A 24,782-nucleotide genomic window follows, 5' to 3' on the forward strand; every position below is an offset into this window, starting at 1 on the left:
GATCTTGGGGAAGCTAGTGGTCTGGATACCTCACCAGATCTTGGCATGTTGTCTCCTCCTACCGTGGCTACGGAGGAGGAAGAGTCTTACGCTGTGGTGTTGCGTAGGGCGGCCGAGGCTCTCCACCTCAAGCCATCTACGGTGGCAGTCAGGGCTAACCTCCTGACAGAGGTGCTTCAACCGGCAGCAAGCTCTTCGGAGCCCCTGCTACCATTTAATGAAGCCCTCACTGACATCCTTTTTGGCACCTGGTCCAGGCCCGGCAAAGGGGCTCCTGGGGATAGGATGATTGCCCGACGCCACTGCCCGGCCCCGGGTGACCACTCTTTCCTCTCCAAACACCCCACCCCTGAATGCCTGGTGGTCCAAGCCTCCACCGGCACATTCCCAAATGCACCACCCGATAGGGAATCCAAACAGCTGGATCATCTTGGTAAGAACATGTTTTTTCCCTACAGCTTTGGGTCTGTTAGGCCTTTACACCCACTTTGTGTGGGATATTGTGGTGCAAGTGCTGATCCAGTGCCCGGAGGAGGCCTGGGCTGTACTCTCCCATGCAGTTGCCGAAGGGAGGGACGCACCAAAGTTTACCATCCGCTGTGGGCTGGATACTGCCGACTCGCTAGGCAGGACGATTTTCACGTCGGTAGCCCTTCGACTGGTTATTTAGGGGATGTCCAGTCCACTCTTATGGACATGCCTTTTGATGGCCGTCGCCTATTCTGCGATAAGGCAGACAGCGCGCTGGAGAGCTTTAAGGACTCTTGGGCTACGGCCAGGTTTTTGGGCCTCTCCACCACCCGCCCTGAGCAGTCTGCTTTTCGTCCCCTTGGTGGCTACAGAAGGGGTGTCCAGCCACATCTGCCCAGGGCCACAGGCCAGCGTAAGCTGTTCAGCTCCTAGGCGGCCGTGGCTGTGGGAACAACCGCCGTGGTTCTGGGGGCCAATGAGCGGGCTAGTTAATCTCAGCCCCCTCTGCTGCAGCCTCTAAAGCCTCCTGGTCCGACCTTCCAGGGCCACCAATCATCAGTGGACGGCAGGATTCGCCATCACCTCCCCCACTGGCGCACCATCACTTCGGACAGGTGGGTTTTGCAAATAGTCCGAAGGGGCTACTCCCTCCCCTTTGAGACTGTCCCTCCATCCATGCCACCTCAGTACAATCGCATGTCGGAGGATCATCTGGCCCTTCTATAACAAGAAGTTTCTGTACTCTTGGCCAAGGAGCCATTGAGCGAGTTCCGGTCCCAGAAGAAGGTCGTGGTTGCTATTCCCACTACATTCTGGTGCCCAAGAAGGACAAAGGCCTGGGTCCTATCTTGGATCTCAGGGACGTCAGCCATTTGCTCCGGAAGGAGAAGTTCAAAATGTTGATGTTAGCTCAGGTCCTCTCTGCCCATGACCCTGGAAACTGGATGGTAGCGTGGGACTTGCAGGATGTTTATTTTCACATCCCCATCCTGCTGGCTCACCGGCATTCCCTGCCATGAGCACTTTGAGTTTACCATGCTCCCCTTTGGCCTTTCCAGCGCACCTCTGGTGTTCATGAAAGTGATGGCGGTGGTTGCAGCTCATCAGCGCAGATCAGGGGTTCTAGTCTTCCCCTATCTCAACTACTAGCTGTTGAAGGCTAGCTCTCCCCAGGCTATCGTCTCCCACCTCCAGACCACGGCCGACCTCCTGCATTTGCTGGGGTTCTCCATCAAACTGCCGAAGTCACACCTGACTCCCTCTCAGAAGCTCCTCTTCATCGGAGCGGTTCTGGACACGACACAGTTTCGGGCCTATACTCCTGAACACCGATTCCGGGATATTTAGGCTATGATTTCATCCTTTATCTCGGCTTTCGGTCAGGATGACCCTCTGGCTACTGGCACAGATGGCCACCTGCGGCCTGCTGCGGGACCATGCCAGATGGCATATGCTGGCTCTGCAGTGGGACCTGAAGTTACAGTGGGCACAACATCAGGGGAACCTGTCCGATTGCATCCACATCTCAGAGGGCACTGCACACCAATTGCAGTGGTGGCTAACAAACCACGATTGGGTCGTCAGCAGATTCCTCTCCCTTCCCCAAACAGAGTACACAGTGGTGACCGATGCATCACTTCTGGGATGGCGCGGAAGCATGGGGTGAAGTGTAGTTCCTATAATTCCAATGGGCTCTTCACATTGGAATAATATATACTATAGATTTGACATAGGACTGAGGTCAGTATGTCTCTATCGAGTATATTAAACTTAATTGTGTGTGCCAGCTAACTCAGAGGTCACTAGAAACTTTCTCGAATTAACAAGAAGGGATTTGTCTCTGACAACCGCATAAACATGACAACTTTGTTTCCCCTAGAACCGGAACAATATCTTTAGAGTGGTGGAAACAATAGATATCTATTTTACTCAGTCAATCGTGCATGCTTCGTTTCTACAGAGTTGCATAGAAATAGAGAGACAGGCGTTTCAATAAAATGGATTATTGAACAGTCCTATTTCTCATGCAAGAGATATGAACTGCTACAATAGTCAGACAGAATGCGAAGTATAATGCGCACAGCGCAAACAGTAATATAAAATAATACTACTGTAGTAGCATTGTCTGTTGCTATGACATATATAAAAATACATACATAAATAACACAGGCTAAAATACTCAGCTGGTGCTTCTAAAATATGCCTACCCCAGTGTACCTAACCTAGGTCTAGTACGAAGGAAGTAGTATGTGCTGTTTAGTTTAAGTTTAGTTTTGCCAATAATCTGCCAAATTTTTCTCTAGGTTCTAATCAGCTCCATACCTAAATGACTTTTGTATAATGCAAGAGTTTGGGCGATTACCCATTTCCTGGCATAGGTATATTTTAAATGTATTGGAATATGATTAGAGAAGGCTGGCATAATGATGTCTTCGCCATGTGGGCACTCCCTGGTGGCCAGTCTTGTTCAGATAGAAGAATGTCTTAACCCTAAGAAAGTTGCTCCCAAAAGAGTGCTTTTACTTTTCTTGGTATGTCTCCCTCCATCCGGAGTGTTATCTCATATAACCTATGTGGAGAGCTAACCCTGGTGTCTGCAGTTTCAACTTGAATGAATTCATTCAAGTCCACTGTCTCCAGAAGGCCCTTCAGGTTCTGGCGAGCTAATGTGACTTCTGCTGAACTGTCCAACATTGTCTGAGCCCATTCTCCGTTCTTGAGTTTTAGACCTGCTACCTTCCTTTTGGTGAATTAAGGTTTTTGTTTGTTTTTCTGAACGTGTTGATCGTCTTTGGACTTCACGCGTTCTTCTTTGTTTTCTGACCATCCTCTTCTTTCGGATTTCTGTGATGAAGTCTGAAAGGTACGAGATGAACGTGTATGAGTGTCTTGATATCTATCAGGTTTTCTCAAATTGTCCCTTTTCCTGAGGTTATACCTCCTTTCAGAGGGCTCCTTTTGAGGAGACCTACCTCTGGAATGAGAACGCTTCTCTTTAGAAGTTTGTTTGCTATTGTCCCACTTCTTTTTAGAAGGAGTAGGAGTGTTTTTAGTAAAGACCTTTTCAGGACTTTCAGACAGTTGTGGTTTTAATGGTTTCACTCCGACTAGATAACCCCTTCAATGTAGAATTTACTGTGTTAACAGATATTACACAGTCTGAAGATTATTTTTAATGCCACATGTCTGGCATCCACGAAGCTATGATCTGTTGAGTATCCTATCGACAACAACTTGGCTCTTCTAAGTAGGCGTGTAGCATTTTTAACAAACGTAATAAGTAAACGGTTATAACTCCCCTAGCTATATCCTGTCATGGCTAGAGTTATTAGAATCCCTAAGTAACATCCCGCTGCACTTTAACATTAACCATATACCAATCTAGGAGTAACTCTGAATGTTACTATTAGTAAATCTCGAAAATTAGATATTTGTCTGTTCTATCATAGCTGTTTTTTGATAAATAGAGGTGGACTATGGATTGATAAATTCAGTTGTCGATTAAGCATTACTGCATATACATTTCTTCTGATAAAGTGGATAAGATTCAGTGAATATGGTTTATGATCACCCTTACTTTCAGTCCCCTATCTTAGAAGTAGGTTACCCACATCGAAAGTATCCCCCCATGTGTGTCAGATGTTTTTTCTTATTAACTTAGTGTATTTATGTATCATCAATTATATATTTGTGGATATAGATTTGTGATTTATGTTTTTCATTGCAGGATTTTTCCCCTGAAGAAGGGTACCTAAGGGTCCCGAAAGGCATTGGGCACTGCCGAAATGTAAAAACAATTTTGAAGATATGTTTATTCAATAATGGACGTTTGGCTAGCAATTTGTTTTACACATGTTGTACAGTGAACGTATTCGGTTAGAATACATTTCTATTAGTATCATTTTCCAATCAATTGTGACAATGACCCATGTTGGATATGTGTATTCTCAAATCACAAGAAACTGATTGATTATCAATATTTAAAAGCATTGTATGTATGTATAATACAAACATTTAATTCATCTATATACTGATAAAGAGTTCAGTCAAATTTTGAGTTAGCAGTTTTATTATAGTTTGGAAATCAGTCTGGTTTCCGATAGGAACAGTGCTCACTACCAGTAGTTTCTTAACTACCGTTCCTTTAATGGTTTCCCACCCAGACTGTCTCTGCCTAATTCTTCATAGGATTTTTCAATTATTCTGGCCAGTTCTTGTGGTTGCTCTGTTACATCAAATTCCCTTAACTTCTGGCGGATCGCCACTGATGCTGCTTCTCCTTTAATATTAGCTAATATTATTGTCGAGACCTGTTTGTAATCTTTCAATAGTTTCATTCCCAAATTTAAAGCAGCCTCTGCCCCGTATTCGTTTTGAATCTGTTTCAGGACATCAGGTATTACCGCCATAGATGGAACACCATGTGTTTTAGTGTAGATTGCAGCGAAGACTGTACCCCAAGTGGTGCAGTCCTCCAGATGTGGTGTGATCCCCATTGGTAGACAGGTTGTTAAAATTCTGTGTTTCTCATGAGGGCTAGTATTGGGAAATACTGCTTCGATCTGAGAATTTATTGGAGCTATCCAGAATGGAATCTGTTCACGCTTTGTAGGTGGTTTACCTATGACTGAGTGTAAAGTCTGTGGTGTGATTTTTAGTGTATTCCCCTGGTGAGAGGTATGTTGTGGAATAACTACTGCTGGTTGGACTGTACGGGTCCGCATGACATATTAGACCAATTGTCTGTAGATTTTAATTAACTCTTTGAGTTGAGCTAGTATTTCTTAGTCTGACATGTCGTTAATGTCAGGATGTGGTGTATAGCCGGCTAAAATCGGCCATGTTGCTCCTGGTCTACCTAGTGGACCGAGCCTGGTAATGTGATTTAAATGTTTTAGGGCGCCTTTAAACCAGAGCTCATGCTCCTGGTATGTGAGTGGAATTTCTATATCCTCAAAGGGAATATACTCATCTGGTGGTTCATCTTCTTTGTAGAAGTGAAACATATGTGTAACTGGATTTGATTCTGGGAATATTATCCATGAATAGAATACCTCTGTCTGGTGATATTCATGTGCCTCTATCACAAAAAATGCTCTACCACCTCTTGATGATAGGCCATGTTTTATACGTTTTATAGTGATGGCTTTCCTTAAATTTGGAGGAATGATTATAGCATTCGCGTCGGTTACTTGGAAACTCGTTTGATCAAAAGCTAGTACGGCGTTGTCGCCTGGAGCTCCACCAGTTACGATGTGTTTATCCCGGTTTAGGGACATTTTGATTTAATGAAAATTGCAGAGCAAGTTTCAAGGGAACAAAGATAAGGGGCACAATATTTTGGAACACTGTATCCTTCAACGTTGAACAAACCAAAAAGCGAATACATAGGATTTTTCGTCCTACTCAGCTATGGCGGATATTATCCTTTACCCACTCCAGACGTCTATTGGAGTTTGACGGGAAAAAAGGGACCTCTGAGAAAAGCACGACTGAGTAACTGTATTATCTAGCGTTAAATTAGTGCCTTACCAAACCGTTGGGCGCCATGTAGTGTACTTCCTATATTCCCAATAGACTCTGCGCATTGGAATAATATACACTATAGATTTGACATAGGACTGAGGTCAGTATGTCTCTATCGAGTATATTAAACTTATTTATGTGTGCCAGCTAACTCAGAGGTCACTAGAAACTTTCTCGAATAAGCAAAAGGGGATTAGTCTCTGACAACCGCATAAACATGACAACGTTGTTTCCCCTAGAACCGGAACACTATCTTCAGAGTTTTGGAAACAATAGATAACTATTTCACTGAGTCAATCGTGCAACCTCCGTTTCTACCGAGTTGCATAGAAATAGAGAGACGGCGTGTCAATAAAAGTTTTTATTGAACAGTCTTATTTCTCATGCCAGAGATATGAACTGCTACAATAGTTAGACAGAATGTGAAGTGTAATGCGTACAGCGCAAACAGTAATAAAAAATAATACTGTAATAGCATTGTCTGTTGCTATGACATATATAAAAATACATACATAAATAACACAGGCTAAAATACTCAAGTGCTGCTTCTAAAATACGCCTACCCCAGTGTACCTAACCTAGTTCTAGTACGAGGGAAGTAGTAGGTACTGTTTAGCTTAAGTTTAGTTTTGCCAAGAATCTGCCAAATGTTTCTCTAGGTACTAATCAGCTCCATACCTTTAGAATGAGAGAGGTTGGTATCTCTTTCTCGGGACTCGATTTCTCAACACCCCGCAAGGGGAGTCAGAAACACTGGAGCTAAATTTCTCGGCAGGAGGATGACAGCTTCTGGTCAGTGCGTCAGCTGGAGAGTTGGCTTCCTTCGGCACTTGCTGTAGCAAGCTGCGTCGTGCAAGTAGGTAGTCGAACTGCACCGAACCACACCGCGCTTTGCCATAGCAAGTGAAGGTATATTTATACCTTTAAGTTGTTTAGGAATGCCAGTATTGACGTAAAGTCGGGCATATGAATGTCATGAATGAACCCCTAAGGAATAGATGTTCATGCATAATAAATGAGTTCTCTGAGGAATCAATATCCAAGCAAGGGGAAGCCCCTAACAGCTTAAGAGTCTGGTTTTCCTAGAACTCGTTGTGACGTAGATGAACGGATGGAAGTAGCCATGCCTGTATTTAGGTATCATGGATTATGCCTCAATAAGGACTGGATATCTATGCCTATATAAGGGCAATGTGAAATGTACCTATATAAGGGCATGAATCAGGAAATGCACACGGAATCTAAATCGACATACAATGGGGGAGGCGGAGATCAGAGGCCTCTGGTCTCCGGCGGAGTCTGGGCTCCACATCAACCTTCTGGAGCTTCGGGAGATTTGTCTTGCACTCAAAGCATTCCTTCCCTCTGTCCGGGGAAGAGTAGTGCAGGTGTTCACAGACAACACCACCACTATGTGGTACTGCAACAAATAAGGCAGGGTGGGGTCGTGGTCCCTATGTCATGAGGCCCTCCGACTCTGGACATTTCTGGAACATCAGGGCATATCCCTGGTGGTTCAACACCTGGAAGGTTCCCTGAACGCCAGGGTGGACGGACTCGGCCGCAGGTGCATGATGGATCATGAATGGCGTCTTCACTTGGAGGTGGTGCAAGATCTTTCAACAGTGGAGAGAGCTTTGGTTAGATATATTCGCCACTGAAGAGAACGCGCAATGCCAACAATTCTGCGCGTTGGAATTTCCAAGGCGGCACTCGCTAGGCGACGCTTTTCGTTGCGAGTGGAGTTGCGGTCATCTATACACCTTTCCGCCTATACCACTTCTACCCAGAGTGCTCAAGCACCACCGAGCCCAAGTCATTATTGTGGCTCCCGATTGGATATGAAGAGCCTGGTATCCCGAGCTGCTACACATGGCCATCGATCCACCGATCAGACTGCCTCTTCGGGAGGATCTTCTGTCGCAGCAGAAAGGGATGGTCCTCCACCCAAACCAGTTCAGCCTCCACCTACTTACGTGGAGATTAGGCTGCGGCAGTTGAAGTAGTTTGACCTGCCTCCCGAAATAGTTGATGCTATCTTGTCAGCCCGTCGTCCCTCCAGTAACCTACGCCTACAGATGGAACAAATGTGTGGCATGGTGCACAATAAAGGCTGTCGATCCCCTTTCCGCCCCTCTTTCTGAGCTTCTCCTGTTCCTTTTTTCTTTTTCCCAGCAGGGCTCTGCTCTGGGCACTCTAAAGGGCTACCTCTCTGCCATTTCAGCCTTTCTTAGGCTTCCTGATCAACCTTCTCTATTCAAGTCCCCTGTTGTAAATCGCTTCCTTAAGGGCATTACTTCTCTTTTTCCTCCTGTTCCCTTTGTAATGCTCCAGTGGAACTTGAACTTGGTTCTTACATATTTTATGTGCGCTCCCTCTAAGGCGCTACATAACGGTCCTCTCAGGCCTTAAAAACTTCTTTTCTGGTGGCCATCACCTCTGCACGCAGGGTAAGCGAGCTCCAAGACTTTCTTCTAAGCCTCCTTCTCTGACTGTTTATCCAGACAAGGTTGTCCTTTGAACTCGTCCTTCCTTCCTGCCCAAAATGGTTACTCCTTTCCATATCGGACAGACCATCACTTTGCCAACCTTCTTTCCCCCTCTGCATCCTTCCAGAAAAGAAGAGAGGCTCCACCGTCTGGATCCAAAATGTGTGCTTTTCTTTTAATTGAATTGCACAAAACAATTCCGGGTGGATGACCAGCTCTTTGTTGGCTACGTGGAAGCGAAAAAAGGTTGGGCCGTGCACAAACGAGCCATTTCTAGAAGGGTCGTTTCTGTATTCAAGCTTGTTCTAGGAGCCTCCAGTGGGGTTGCGCACCCATTCCACCAGGGCGACTGCATCTACCACTTCTTTGGGACGTGGAGTCCCCCTTAATGACATCTGTCAGGCAGCTACGTGGGCATCACTGCACACATTTAACCCTGTATGTGTCTGTCCTTTGATTGTGCTCCTAATGGCGTTGACGCGTTTCGATGGTTTCACATATATATTCCCATCTTTATCAAGACCCATTAGGAGCACAATGAAAGGACAGACTCATACAGGGTTAAATACTGATGATATCAATGTATGCCTTGGAGTCCTATTTGATGTGCATGTGTATCTGACAAGGATTGTGTCTTACATTTTGTGTTTGTCTCCCTTATGCTGGTTATAATTGTAATTTGTTAGTCATTGATCCCCCTGTGATTTATATGTATTATATGCTTTTTTATGAGGAATAATTACTCTTTTATTGTGTATTAATTGTAAAGTTTTATGTGTTTTTATCTTTTGTATAATGGAATGTGAAGGGCAAATGATTTTTTTTATATAATCACTGGATTTGAATTTTCTTAAGTTACTGGTTCAAGGGAATTTTGTCTTTTGTTGCTTCCATTTTAAGTGCCTAGAGGATAGGTGACAGAAAGATAGTCAATATGCCAGGATCACACAATCATTGGTTACGCGAGAGACCAGGAATAAAACTTAGGCTCTTCTGTCTTTCTCCACAGCTACTTAATCACTAGGCCCAGTTGGAGGCACTCAGTGCCCTCCGTCAGGGCACTTTACTCTTGGGCACACAGTTTAAAAGAAGCACATTTCAATTAGATCTGGGCTTTCTCTGTGACAAAGGCCATGTTCACTCAATGTGCTGTCTGCATCATAACTGAAACAGGACAAGGATAGAAACGAAGGCAGATGGAAAGAAATGCATCCTATTTCATGCGTGGGCCAAGACTATTGCATGTCCTCAGTCTCCATGAGTTCACATGCACCTCAAGAAATTGAAGAAAACTGAAAAATTAAAAATCTATTCCTTTAATACCAGAATGTTATCTGTTGCCTTTTTGTTATTCCTGTGTTTGTGGTGACAGAAACACTTTTTCACGCTTTTCATGCAGTTGTCTTTGCCTGAGCATCTGTTCGCTTCTAGATCCTCTTATGTTCTCACAAAACATATTCTTGTGGTTGTCCTTTTGAAAAAAACGAGTTAAGCTGGGCTAACTTTGGAATCTCTTCTCTGAGGCTTGTTCAGCAGCTAAAAGAACAATTTTGTTTCTTTAGCTGTTTTGTGATGTTCTGGTTGTCTTCGTGCCATTACTTTGTTGCGCTTATATGCACTCACAGCTGGATACAAGTATCATATCATGAGGGTGACTAAGGCCAAGCCTGGTTTTTAATCCAACTGCACCAGGCATGCTGGGATTTGTAGGTCCAAATATATGACGCATATTTATCATTTGAAAAGTGAAACTACAAGTCCATGCATACCTAGTGCGGTTGGCTGAAAAATCTTTAATTTATTATGAGTTTTATAAAGCTGCCACACATTTCCTTCTGGCCACAGCAAATAGTTGTGGAAAACTCTTGGTCCCAAATTGCAAACAACCATTTGCAATGTAAAATAGGTCTCGCAGTTACTTGAGTTTAAGCTATTGGTATTGTAAATGACAATGCCCTTTATTTATGTTTTTAAAACTAAAATAAAAGGCATTGTTATTTGCAATGGTAATAGCTCAAACTCGCATAAATGTGAGACCTATTGCATAGCAAATGCTTGTTTGGGACTTTTGTCTCTTGTTGGTCTTCTCTGGTGCGTAGGGATGTCTGGTTTTAAGTCCTGTGGGGCCTGCCTTCGCAATATGTCGGTGGCGGACCCCACGATCTCTGTCTCTACTGCCTGAAGCGCAACCACGACTCCCGGTCCTGTCTGGACTGTCGGGCCGTGGCCCGAAGGCCTTGAGGGAGCGGCGCCAGAAGTTGCTTGAAGTTTGGCACTCGTCCCAGTGCCGTTCGTGGTCCAGGGGCTGCTCTTGTGAACTCTCGAAGTCCACCATCACCACTCCTCGGGCTCCAAGTCTTCACCCTCGGATTCGGGTAATAGATGACGGAAAAAGAAGTCGAAGAAGCGTTGCCGCTCTCCGAGGGGGACAGGAGTTCTGCTCCTGCGGCTCCTTCGGAGCCTGGGAGTCCAGCGGCAGCCTACCCGCCTTACCCAGGTCCGTCGGCGACTCTCGCACAGGTGCAAGAATTTCTTGCTGCCGTGGACCTAAGGGTTTAGGCCTCGGGCTCCGACCGGTATGCCTTTGGGCCTCGCGGTCCCATGTCAAGATCCTGCTGGGCCACCGGCGACTCCGGCCCCAGCGCCGCAGGGCCTACGCTGCCGGCTCCGGCTTCAATTCCGCCTGTGGTGCCACAGTGGATGCCGTTGGTTCCGCCTCTGTCCTGGTTCCCGGACGTTTTTGTCCCTGCCTGGGATCCGAATTGGGACATGGCGCCGTTCCCGACGCCGTGTGTTCCTCCCCCGGTCCCTGCTCCGCCCCCGCGGTCTGCACCGCACACGGGGTAGGCTGACGACGACTGGGAGGGGCCCGGGGACCCTCTGGCTCGTCAGTGCGACTCCGAGCAGGATTGGGTGGATGACTTAGAAGAGGCCAGCGGCCTCGACCTCTCCACTGACCCGGGGTATGCCTCTCCCCGTCTACTATGGAGGAAGGTGCTTCGTATACAGTGGTGCTCCGTCGGGCAGCTGAGGTCCTTGATCTTCCTACAGTGGCCCTGAAAACTAATCTCCTCACTGAAGTCCTCCAGTCGGCGTCCACTTCCATCGGAGCCACTGCTGCCGTTTAATGATGCCCTAACTGATGTCTTGTTGGGCACTTGGTCGCGGCCGGCCACATGGGCTCCTGTGGATAAGAACGTCGCCAGGCGTCATCATCCGGCGCCTGGTGACCCTGCCTTTTTGACCACTCACCCTACGCCTGAGAGTCTGGTCATTCAAGCTTCGATGTCCCAGAGTGCCTTTCCCACGGCTCCGCCAGATAAGGACTCTAAGAAGCTGGAGCCATTTGGCAAGTGGTTGTTCTCGTCGGCCAGCTTGGAGCTGCGTTTGGTGAACACTGCATGCCTATTGGCCCGCTATTCCCACGCGGTTCGGCATTCCATTGCTGAGGTGTTGCCTCAGTGTCCTGAGGAGGTCCAGGCCGTGCTGTCCCAGGCTGTGGCCGAGGGTAAGGACGCAGTTAAGTTTGCCATTCGTTGTGGCTTAGATACCACGGACTCTCTTGTTAGGGCGATTTCCACGACTGTGGCACTTCGTCGTCACGCCTGGTTGAGATCTACTGGGTTCTTCCCAGATGTCCAGAGCTCGCTCATGGACATGCCCTTCGATGGCACTAGCCTGTTTAGTGATAAGGCCGACAGTGCGCTGGAACGTTTTAAGGACTCTTACACAACAGTCAAGTCCTTAGGCCTTTCCACCACGCGCCCGACCACGTCTACTTTTCACTCCTTTCGTGGCCAGGGAAGGGGCGCCTCTGCCCGCTCGTTCAGTCACAAGCCTACGCAGAACAAAACTCAGCGTGGCGGTGGACGCGGAGGACGCTGTGGCGGCTCTGGGGGCCAGTGTGAGGGCCAGTCTACCGCCGAGACATCCGCCTCGAAGCCTTCCTAGTCTGAGCTTCGGGCGCACCCCACGCCAGTGGGTGGCAGAATTCATCATCACCTTCCCCATTGGCGTTCTGTCACTTCCGACAGGTGGGTGTTGCAACTTGTCCGGAGTGGTTACTCCCTCCTCTTCGAGTCTACTCCCCCGGGCATGCCACCTCAGTTCCACCGCTTGTCAGGGGATCACTTGGCACTTCTCCAGCAGGAAGTCATGGCCCTCTTGGCCAAGGGGGCCCTCGAGCGAGTTCCTGGGCCAGAAGTAGGGTGTGGTTGTTATTCGTACTACTTTCTGGTCCCCATGAAGGAAAAGGGGGGTTTTTGCCCCATCTTGGACCTCAGGAACGACAATCGCTTCCTCCGGAAGCCGAAGTTCAAGATGTTGACTCTGGCTCTCAGGTCTTGGCTGCCCTCGGCCCTGGACACTGGATGGAAGAGTTGGAGTTGCAGGACGCCTATTTTCACATCCCTGTCCTCCCGGCCCATTGGCGTTACCTGCGGTTCACGGTAGACCAGGAGCATTTTCAGTTTGCCGTGCTCCCCTTCGGCCTTACCAGCGCCCCTCGAGTGTTCGCGGCTCATCTGCGCAGGTCATGGGTGTCAGTCTTCCCCTACCTCGACGACTGGTTGTTGAAAGCGGGCTCGCCCAAGGCAGTTTTCACTCACCTCCAGACTACGGCCGATCTCTTGCAATTGCTGGGGTTTTCCATCATCGTGCCGAAGTCACACCTGAGTCCTTTTCAGACGCTCCCTTTCATCGGAGCGGTTCTGGATTCGCAGCGGTTTCGGGTTTATCCTCCCGAACAGCAAGTCTGGGATATTCAGGCTATGATTCCGATCTTTCAACCTCTGTCCCGGGTTTCGGTCAGGATGACCCTTCGGCTCCTGGGCCTGATGACCTCCTGCATCCTGCTAGTACAACAGGCCAGATGGCATATGCAGGCTCTGCAGTGGGACCTGAAGTTCCAGTGGGGCACAGCATCAGGGCAACCTGTCCGATCACGTCCAGATCTCGTAGGGCACTGCACGACAATTGCAGTAGTGGCTCACGAATCTCGATTGGGTCAATGGCAGATCCATCTCCTTTCCCCAACCGGAGCACACAGTGGTGACGGACGCGTCCCTCCTGAGATGGGGTGGCCACTTGGGAGAAGCGGAGATCAGAGGGCTCTGGTCTCCGGCGGAGTCCTGACTCCATATCAATCTTTTGGAGCTTCGGGCGATCCGACTTGCATTCTTTCCCTCTGTCCGGGGAAGTGTGGTGCAGGTGTTCATGGACAACACCACCGCCATGTGGTACTGCAACAAACTGTGCGAGGTGGGGTCCTGGACCCTATGCCAGGAGCCTCTGCGCCTCTAGATATGGCTGGAACATCAAGGCATTTCCTTGGTGGTTCAACACCTGGCAGGTTCTCTGAACGCCAGGGTGGACAAACTCAGCCGCCAGTGCTTGATGGAGTGGAGAGAGCCTAGGTTAGATCTATTTGCACCGAAGAAAACGCGCAATGGCATCAGTTCTACGCATTGGAATTTCCAAGGTGGCATTCGCTAGACGAGGCTTTTCGTCACGAGTGGAGTTGCGGTCTGTTGTACGCCTTTCCGCCTATACCACTTCTGCCCAGAGTGCTGAAGAAGATTTGGTGTGACCGGGCCCAAGTCATTCTTGTGGCTTCGGATTGGGCATGAAGAAACTGGTATCCCATGCTACTCAGCATGGTGATCGATCCCCCGATCCGACTGCCTCTTCGGGAGGATCTTCTGTCGCAGCAGCAGGGGACGGTCCTCCACCTGAACAGCTTTCGATCTCCCTCCCAAAGTCTGTGATGTCATTCAGGCAGCCAGGCGTCCCTCCACAAAAACGGTATACGCCTACAGGTGGAACAAGTTTGTGGCATGGTGCACAGCGAGCACTGTGGATCCCCTTTCTGCCCCTCTTTCTGAGGTTCTTTTGTTCCTTCTTTCTTTGGCCCAGCAGGGCTCTGCTCTGGGCACTATCAAAGGTTATCTTCCGGCCATCTCCGCCTTTCTACGACTTCCAGATCAGCCTCCTCTTTTTATGTCCCCGGTTGTTAACTGTTTTCTGAAAGGCAATACGCACACGTTTCCTCCTGTGATGTTCATCATGCCTCAATGGGACTTAAACCTTGTCTTGACATATCTGATGTGCGCTCCCTTCGAGCGTCTTCATAACTGTCCTTTGAGTCTTCTCACTCTCAAGACGGCTTTCCTGGTAGCTATCACCTCTGCCAGAAGAGTGAGTGAGCTCCAGGCTCTTCTTCTAAACCTCCTTTTCTTTCCGTTCATCCGGACAAGGTGGTTATGAGGACCCGTCCTTCTTTCTTGCCAAAGGTTGTCACGCCCTTCCACATCGGGCAGACCATCAATTTGCCCACCTTCTTTCCACCTCTGCATCCTTCCAAAGAGGAAGAGAGGATCCACCGTCTAGTCCGAAAACATGCGCTCTCCTTCTACCTGAGCCGCACACAACAGTTCCGAGTGGATGACCAGCTCTTTGTTCGCTACATGGGCGCAGGAAAAGGTTGGGCCGTGCACAAACGGACCCTCTCTCAGTGGGTCGTTCCCTGCATCAAGGCCTGTTACTCGTTCGTTAAGAAGGAGCCTCCTGTGGGGCTGCGTGCCCATTCCACCAGGGCAACTGCAGCCACTACTGCCTTGGGATGCGGCGTTCCTTTGTAGGACATTTGTCAGGCAGCTACGTGGGCTTCGCTGCATACATTTACCAAGCATTACTGCCTTGACAGTCAAGTCCGAAGTCCGTGACTTTCTGGTGTAAGCTTTTTCGCAGACCCACCACCGGGGTTGGTATTGCTGGGGTATCTATTCTAAGGTAAGGAATCTTTCACTAACTTATCTCTTTCAGATGCACAAGTTACTACTTGTGTAACAATATATCTGTAAGAGCAATTAGTCAGTTATAGATCTAGTTTCATGGCACCAGTGGTCAGTTTCTTGCATGGCTCTGCGTTCCTGGCACGAAAAGTCGTGTACAGAACTGAAGTCAGCGCGCATGGGTGTCGCCTAAGTAGTCTTTGTGACGTCATCTCGGCGGATTCGACGAACGCTGAGCTGCACGACGCCACCTACTGATGCGCAGGGGTACTGCTAGCAAAACTTTCTGGATCCAGTCTGACGCCTGGGGATATTCTATACCTAATTCCCCCCCCCTAACCCCCCCCCCCCACTCCCCAAATTACTTAAACAGCTAACATGAAAAATGTCCAGTCTTATTATGTGTAGGTCAGATATGGATGACATTTTGCCATGTGAATTGTACACAGCTCCTATTTGTACATAAGGCAGAGAAGCCCAGAACGGAATGCCCCACTTACAGGCTGATATCGCTATTAAATATAGAAACAAAAGTCCTTGCAAAAATGCTAGTAAACTGCCTGTGTTGGGTGAAATGATATTTAATTAATCCCAACCAAGTAGATTTCATGCCACTTTGATGTACATGATTGTACCTCAAGAGGCACTAGATCTGTTACTGAACCTGCAGTCTCTGAATGCTGGCAAGGCTTTTGGTTCCATTGAATCGCTATATGAGTGAGTGATTGAGAGAGAAAGCAAGAGAGACCTACTACTCACACACTTGGTGGCTCAAGTCCTCTAAAGATCTTAAACTTGTCAGAACCCCAGCTATTGAAGATGGTTGTGATACGGCCATGTTCCCCAGTCGTGATGGCTCAGACTCCATCGATTCCATCAGCTGAGTCATTGGCACCAGTGCCACCATTCGCCATCACTCCTGAATCCGGTCAATGGGTTCCCTCATGGACATGCCCTTTTACCTGACTCGCCTGTTTAGGGACAAAGTAGATTCAGCTCCGGAATGGTTCAAAGAGAGCAGGGCTGCAGTGCCCTCGCTGAGCTTTTTTGTCCCACCTCACCTGTCAGCCCTACCATTCCTCTTGTGGCATCTGCAGAGGTGCCCCATACCAGCAGCCAATTCAGCCCCAGCAGTTTCGCAATCTTGGCCACGACGCCCAATGTCCCTTTGGTCCAGGTCAGTGAGCTACATAGTCTCCTCACAAACTTTCACCCACTCCAGTTTCACTTTCCAAACCCCTTTAGCAAGACTTTAGTGGAGTACAGCCACCCGGCTGGAGGCAGGATCCAACAATTCTCGCAGGGTTGGCAGATGATAACATCGGACAGATTAATCTTTCAGAGTGTTCGAAAGAAATACACCTTGCCCTTCAATGCCTCTCCACCGCCCCTTCCTCCATCCCCCGAGCAACTGACAAAAGACCATCTGTTTTACGGCAAAAAGTGCAGCCCTTCTGACCACAGGGGCTGTCAAGGGGGTACCTGCACCAGAAGTAGGTCGTAGTTCTTATTCCAGGTACTTTCTGGTGCCAAAGAAGGACAAAGACCGTTGTCCTTTTTTAGACCTGAGCTCTGTCAACTCCTTCCTTCAGAAGAAAACATTCAGATGCTCGCACTCGTCTAGGTCTTGTCTGCCCTTAACTCTGGGGAATGGATGGTCTTAGACCTGCAGGATACCTATGTCCATATACTTGTTGTGCAGGCCCATCGGTCATCCTACCTGTTGGTCGTAATGGGACACAAGCTTTTTCAGTTTGCTGTGCTCCCAGCATGCCAGTGGTGTTCACCAAAGTGTTGACGGTGGTCGAAATACCCGATCTTTCAGCCTCTGTCCCGGTTCTCATTGAGGTTAACTCTGAGAGTGATGGTCAAGCACACCAGGTGGTATATACAGACTCTGCAGTGGGATCTGAAATCTCAGTGGGCCCGACATCAAGGGGACCTTTTCTGCCATGTCCACATTTCGTAGGTTTCTGGCAGGGGTCCAAGTCCATATCTACCTTGTGGAGCTCCGGGCCATCCACTTGGCATTGAAAGTCCATTAAGGGAAGGCTGATTCCGGTGCTCACAGACAACACCACCGCCATGTGGTGTTGCAATAAATAGGGCAGAGTGGGGTCATGGGACCTGTGTAAGGAGGCACTACGCCTCTGAAAATGGGAGGTCCACAAAGGGGTTTTCATGTTTGTGAACCACCTGGCAGGATCTTTGAATACTAGGGCAGACAAACTCATCCAGCATTCCCTAGCAGATCCTGAGTGGCAGTCACACAAGTGGTGGTGAAAGGCCTTTTCCTCCATTGTGGGATACCTTGGCTCGATCTGTTTGCCACCACTGAGAATGCTAAATGTCAGCAGTCCTGCACATTGGAGTTTCCAAAGTGTCTCAGGACTCCTGTATGCCTTCTGGATGTTACCTCTTCTGCCCTGAATTCTGAAGATCAGAACCAAATCGTCATAATGACCCCAGATTGGGCATGGAGAGTATAGTATCCAGAGCTCCTGGGCTTGAGCATCTGTTCTCGGCTCAGGCTGCTCTTCCGGGAAGACCTGCTGACGGAGTAATAGGGCAGGGTTCTGCACCCAGGCTTTCACAGTATACACTTTCATGCATGGAGATTGAGAGGTGACAGCTGAACACCTTCAACGTTCCTGTGCAGATTTTTGATGTCATCAGGTATCTCTCGATAAAAACTATTCACCTGTAGTTGGGATAAATTTGTGGTTTGGTGCTACATACAGCATATTGACCCCCTACAGGCCACGTTATCAGACATTCTTGTTTTGCTCTGGCCCTGCAGGCCTTCGCTTTAGGCACAGTTAAAGAGTACCTTATGGCTATTTTGGCCTTTTTTATTGTTCCAGGACCAGACCTCATCATTTAAAACACAGGTTGTGATGCATTTTTCTGAAAGGCCTGCAACACTTGTTTCCTGCCTCCTTTTTTTTTTAGGTCTCGCCTAGCGACTAGCGCAGCTGCTCACTAGCGAGATCTATTGTCGTCGACTTGAGTTTGGAAGGGGGACAGGAGATGTGCATTTTCCCAGACAGCAAATGTGCACGATCATGGAGTGTCTATCAGCTTGCTCCCGGACAGCACATGGGCACGTGCACAGCGTGTCTTTCAGCTTGCGCCCGGTGCTTGCACCCGGACAGCAGATGCGCAGGCGTCTCTTAACTTTCGAGCGCTCCCACCCACCGCACGCTCGCCTGGACTGCCCCATCGGCCTGAGTTGGACACGCACAGCATCTCTTAACAGTCCCCATGCCTGAGGCAGCTCTCCCTGTGACCCGTACTTACGAGGCGAAGAACGAGGGGTCAAGGCAGGTGTTGGAATAACACAAGGAGGCGCGATGGAGGCCAGGCTGCTGCTGGTGGCCGCCCTCTGCTGCGAGTACAGGCTGATCACATCCGGCTGCTGCGCCATGAGACCCAACGGTGAGACGCGCTCTGCGGTTCCCTGCACGGTAGGCATTCCAGCGGCCCCTTTGTTCGGCACCCTCCGGCGCCCGCTGTGCTCATAATGCCGACAGCTTGTTCAAAGTTAGCAGCCTGTACGCTTCTCTTCCTCCCTTAAGCTGTTTGCAACCCCATAGGTTGGTCCCGCCCGCCACTACTTATAAGAAGCTAACGCCTCCAGCTCAGCTGTACTGGCACAGCTCGGCGGCGAGCGTTTAGCCCCCCCCCCCCCATTTTGCAGTTTCCATCATTGCATCCAGATATATAATCAGGCCAGTAACATTACAGCTACAACAAGCCAGAACCAATGGCTTTCTCAATGGTTGTTAGTTTCATAATAATAAATATGCAACAACTAAAACTTGTATATGATATTGAAAACGCTTCAGTTCATAAGTGATGAGACTGTATAAACTATAATGAGTCTCTATACAATGAAGCAGCACCCAGGAACCTACGTCACAGCTATCCTTATTTTGAGCCTTTCATTCCCTCGGTTGCACCCAGTGCTTCCTGATCGTAGTCGGAAGTGATCATCCTCATTTATACTGCCTGTCAGGTTCAATGTGCATTCAAACCAATCTTCTGACTTGAGGGGAAAACAAATAAGCATTTGCAATGCAATAGGTCTCGCTTTTACACAAGTTTGATCTATTGGCATTGTAAATGACAATGCCTTTTATTTTATGTTTTGGTTTTTAAAACGTAAATAAAAGGCATTGTAATTTCCAATGCCAATAGTTTAAAGCACCGTAAATGCGAGACCTATTGCATTGGAAATGCTTGTTTTCTTATGCTGCAGTGGGACCTTAACTTGGTCCTCGCATATTTGAGATGCACTCACTTTGAACCGCTTTATAGCTGTCCTTTGTGGCTTCTCACCCTCGTCGCCATCACCTCAGCGTAGTGAGTGAATGAGCTTCAGGCTTTCTTTGTTAATGAGTCATGCACCACCGTCTTCCCGGACAAACTGGTTCTGCAGACGTGAGCATCTTTTTTGCCAAAACTTGTGGCGCCATTCCACGTTGGTCAAACCATCACCCTGCTGGTGTATCTGATAGAGACCCCGCCTGCCCAGAAAAGAAGGAAACTGACGTCAGCGCGCTGGGAGGGACTTTTATGACCTCGCTGACTTTACGTACGTGGATGACCTCGGGCGGGGTCGTGTGGCGCCGTCCCCCGGCGCTCAGAGGTGCTGCTGCCAAAAAATCTCCCGATCCAGGCTGACGCCTGGGGATATTCTAAGTTAAGGAATCTGCAGCCAGACGCCGTCTCTACCAGATACACCATTACCAAAGGTAAGTAACTCATACTTTATGCTCTGATTTACCCCTCTAGAGAGGAAGAGAGACTCCGTCGGTTGCAACCCCGAAAATGCACTGAGCTTTTGCATCGATCATACCAGAGAACTCCAGAAGGATGATCATCTCGTTGTGGGTTTTGCTGGAGCAAAATAAGACAAGGCCATGCACAACTTAACCTTCTCCTGCTGGATCATTCTTTGCATCATAATCTGCTACGCATTGGCCTAAAAGCAGCCTGCATAAGGACTGAGACTCATTCCACAAAGGCTCATACCACTGCTTTGGCATGCAGAGTTCCTGTCCTGGACATCTGCCAGGGAGCTACGCGGGCGTCCCTTCATACATTCATGAAGCACTTCTGTCTGGACAGCCAGGTTCAACAAAAGGGGCATTTAACAAACTCGGTCCTACAGGACGTTTTGGTTTGAGACAATTCACAGGCCAATCTCTTAATAGGTACTACTCTGGTATCTATTCAAAAGGTGAGGAATCTGTAAATGGAAGTCTCAATCAGAATAACAAGTTCCTTACCTTCGGTGATTCTTTCCACTAGAGACTAGCTGCAGATTCTTAACAGATTCTTCCCTGTTCAGTGAACTGGTCTCCAAATCCATTTTGATCCCAAGTCTAGGAATTGGCACTCTGGTCACTACCAATTTGCTTTTGGGGCTCTGTGTCTGTGTTGTCTCAAACAGTCTCGAAAGATACTGACATTAGTGTGCAGGAGTGGCGCCTCGATAGGCTCCACATGTCTTTTCCGTAGTGGAATGGCATCAGTGCAGAGCTGCATGGTGCCAACTACCGTCTATCCGAGGTACTGCTGAATATATTTCTGGATCCAGTCTGGCGCCTAAGGAGTATTCAAAAGGTAATCTGCGGTTAGATAGTGATTCTACCAGAAAGAACATTACCAAGGCTAAGTAACTTGTTCAACTGCTCTGTGATTGGGTTCTGGTGGTAGCACTTTGAGATGAGGTTGGGTGGTATTGGATTAAAAATTATTGGGGACTGAGAAATGGAGCTCTCTCATGAACTGTTGCATGCTTGCTGAAAACGAAATTAGGAAGCAGAGCTGCCATAAGAAATATTAACAGGTTTCTGGAATCTGCATGCAAAACGGTGAAATGTTGTCAAGGGGTTACGTATGAGCAATCCATATGATAGTGTCTTTAGTGAATTGTATAATATTTATGAATAAATGACTGCCGCATATTATTATATATCTGTAAAGGTCTCCTCTAGCGCCACTAATCACTGTACTGTGATATCTGACAACCTTGACTCACCTGCGTGTTTTGTTCAATATTTTGTTCATTGTTGTTTTTCGAATATTAAGAGGACCAAAGAATCAATAAAATAAAAAATTGCTAATAAAAAAGACTTGTTTATTGAAGGACAAATAAATTGTAGACCATACAGCGAATCTTGTTTAAGGAATATAGGCATAGATGCATCAAGGTAAAATCCACTCGCAAAGGGGCAGATTCTCAGAATCTTCCCCTTTGCGACCAGTATTTTTGCATTTGGGATGCAACATCCCAAATGCAAAAATCGCAAATTAAGAAATCGCAAAATTGAAGTTGAAGTTCATGGTAATGTGCAAAAACTTTGAAAAATGCACTAAAGTGCATTTTTCAAAGTTTCATGTTGCGCACACATATGCCCTAAGGGCATGTGTGTGCGCAACCTATGTGCAACAGGGTGTCCTTTGGACACCCCTGCACCCTTGAAATCGCATTTTCAATTTGCGATTCGCTAATTGCGATTCGCAAATCGAGAATATCTTCCCATTCATTCCTATGGGCCTCTAGGCCCGTAGGAATGAATGGGGAGGTATTCCTTAATTAAGGAATTAAGGAATTTTAAGAAATCGCTATTTTTTTTGTGATTTCTAAATGCATAGCATTTTGCTATTCCTTATTAGCGAATCGTTATTTTTCGCTATTAAGGAATAGCAAAATGGGTTCTTGATGCATCTGGGGGATAGTTTTTAAAAGCACAAACAAATAAGATAATGGTAGCGTGAGACTAGGTAGAGTAAAGGCTAGGAGGTGCAATAAGGGTACGGAAAAGGGGGCCCACGCTAACAACAACAAAAGTGCAAAAAGCAGTGGTCTAGGGAGAGTAGAAAGCCCTTGCGGTTACATATTTTTGGCAGTTTCAACCTCCAGGACGGTCAAGGCTCACTGGTTCGGCAACAATGCCCTTTCTTGTCCTTGTCAGCAGCAGCTTCAATAGATTCTCATGCCAATAGCAGGCTGCCAGATGACACAGAAATGCACGCTGTGGTATAACATTGATACATATAACTCATGAACTGCTCATAGAGATAGGGGCCCTCACAGCACGGATTTGGGTGGGGTTGTCACTTTTCTCTGTGTGCTCCTCATGCCAGGAACACATTGGCCGGCTCCTGTTTGACAGTCACTCTTCCTGTACAGCCAGTTACACTTCTTTCCTCCCTTAGTAGGGAAAGCGTTTAATAACATAGATTTTTATTTTAACATACTTCTAAATAATATTTATATTTGAAATAATGTATAATTAATTTTTCAAATACATCAATAAAAACAATTAATAATTAATAAAAACAAATACATTTGAATAATTTATTGACAATAAATTAACTACAAACACCAATAAATAATAAGTATTAAATATTACTCACCAAATAATACATATTAAAGAATACATTATTTATCATAACAATAAAATATTATTTACATTTAAATCAATAATAAAACTCAAAATACATTATACTAATTAATATTTTTTTTTAAATGTTTAACAATTAATTATTCTTTCTAGTTATTAAAAATTATTTAAAAATTACAAATATTAATTGACAATTTATAAAATAAATATGTATTAAAATCATTATTTACCAATTAATAATTATTTAATACATTATTTTTCCATAACTAAAAATGTATAAATAATTAAATATTTACAATAAAATTACGTTCCACCCAATACCCCTATAAACCCACAACCCGCTCCGGTACTAAAACATAACATTTAATTTAAATTAACATTAATTACCAATTATATAATTAATTTATCAATTAAAATAATTAATTGCCAATTAATAATTAATTAAAAAACAAATTAAACATTCAAAAATCTCTTATTAATTACAATTAAATTACTTCCCACCCTATTCCCCTATAAACCCACAACCTGCTCCGGTACTAAAACATAACATTTAATTTAAATTAACATTAATTACCAAATATATGATTAATTCATCAATTAAAATAATTAATTGCCAATTAATAATTAATACCAAAATAAATTATAAATAAAAAAATATTTTAATAATTACAATACATTTACTTCCCACCCTATTCCCCTATAAACCCACAACCCGCTCCGGTACTAAAACATAACATTTAATTTAAATTAACATTAATTACCAAATATATAATTAATTTATCAATGAAAATAATTAATTGCCAATTAATAATTAATTACAAAATAAAATATACATAAAACAATATTTTATTAATTATAATTAAATTACTTCCCACCCTATTCCCCTATAAACCCACAACCCGCTCCGGTACTAAAACATATAATTTACTTATAAATACATTTATTAATATATAAAATTAATACACATATAATATAATTTATTTTAAATACTTAACTAAAACATATAACACCTACATAATAAAAAACAAAAAAATGATACAAATATCGATATTAGTGTCATCGAAATTAGTTACATCGATGTATATGCTATCGATATTACTAACTTCGATATTACTTACATCGATATAAAGAATTTCGATATTACTTACCTTAGGGTCGATATTCTGTCCAACGATGTTCTTGACATCGATATTCTGCACCTTCGAAATTTCAAACACGATATTTGTGTAGGTCGAAATTTAAAACTCGATATTTTGACTGTGTACCAATGGGGATATCCAAAAAATCTGGCATGGATCCGGCCCTCCAGGACCGGTTTGGAGACCCCTGCACTTAATCCTAATGCTCAGGAAGAACTATCAGCTGTCCCTTGCTAAGAAGGCGGAAATTCTAAAGGTAGCCCTGTTCCCATCCTCCTCACATCAGTGTCTGGGTCTCCAACCTCCAGCCACAGGGATGTAGGCGTTGCATTTTAACTGTCTGGCGGTAGCTGTCCCCATTGTCTGTTAGTCCCTTGTCTGTTTCCAAGCTCTTACTCAGTTTTCCTCTGTCCGGCAGATTAACTTTAGAATTGAGGGCAAGGAACACACATGAAAATGGAGTTGAAGTTGTGGATATGTTGTTGGGATAGATAGGCAGTGTCTTTTGGCCTCTCGTTTGTAACTGTTTGAGAATAGTATCTGGTCCTACCACTTTTTGTTTCAGAAGACACCTGAGTGCTCTAAGACTTTCAGAACTACTTGAGTGGGTGGTTACTACTTGAAGCTGTTACTCTTTCCTGATTGGTCTGTGCATCTTCTAATGCCAATATTATATTTTATATTATGTTAGAGCATGCATAACCGGAATGTCCACATCCTACTCACCAGTCCGTCATCACTTTACCACGCTGTAGTCAACCACTCTCTGGCATAATAGTAATTTTATTCGTAGATCTTCGTTTTCCTCTAACCTATTAACTAATATAATTTGTATGGGCATCCATAACGTCATTTTTGGGGTCTGGCACATATTTTTCTGCATCAGACATTCTTCGAGAGCAAGCTAGGGGGAAAAACACAGAGCAGAAAGATGGAGTAAGAAAAAGA

General features: G+C 46.0%; 1 protein-coding gene across 1 annotated transcript in view; it reads left to right on the forward strand.

Annotated features, from left to right (window-relative positions):
* Positions 1–24,782, forward strand: part of AGPS (alkylglycerone phosphate synthase) — a 760,022-nt gene that overhangs the window by 640,783 nt on the left and 94,457 nt on the right. The window lies entirely within an intron of this gene.

The sequence above is a fragment of the Lissotriton vulgaris genome, chromosome 2_1 (genome assembly GCF_964263255.1).
Source record: "Lissotriton vulgaris chromosome 2_1, aLisVul1.2, whole genome shotgun sequence".
NCBI lineage: Eukaryota > Metazoa > Chordata > Amphibia > Caudata > Salamandridae > Lissotriton > Lissotriton vulgaris.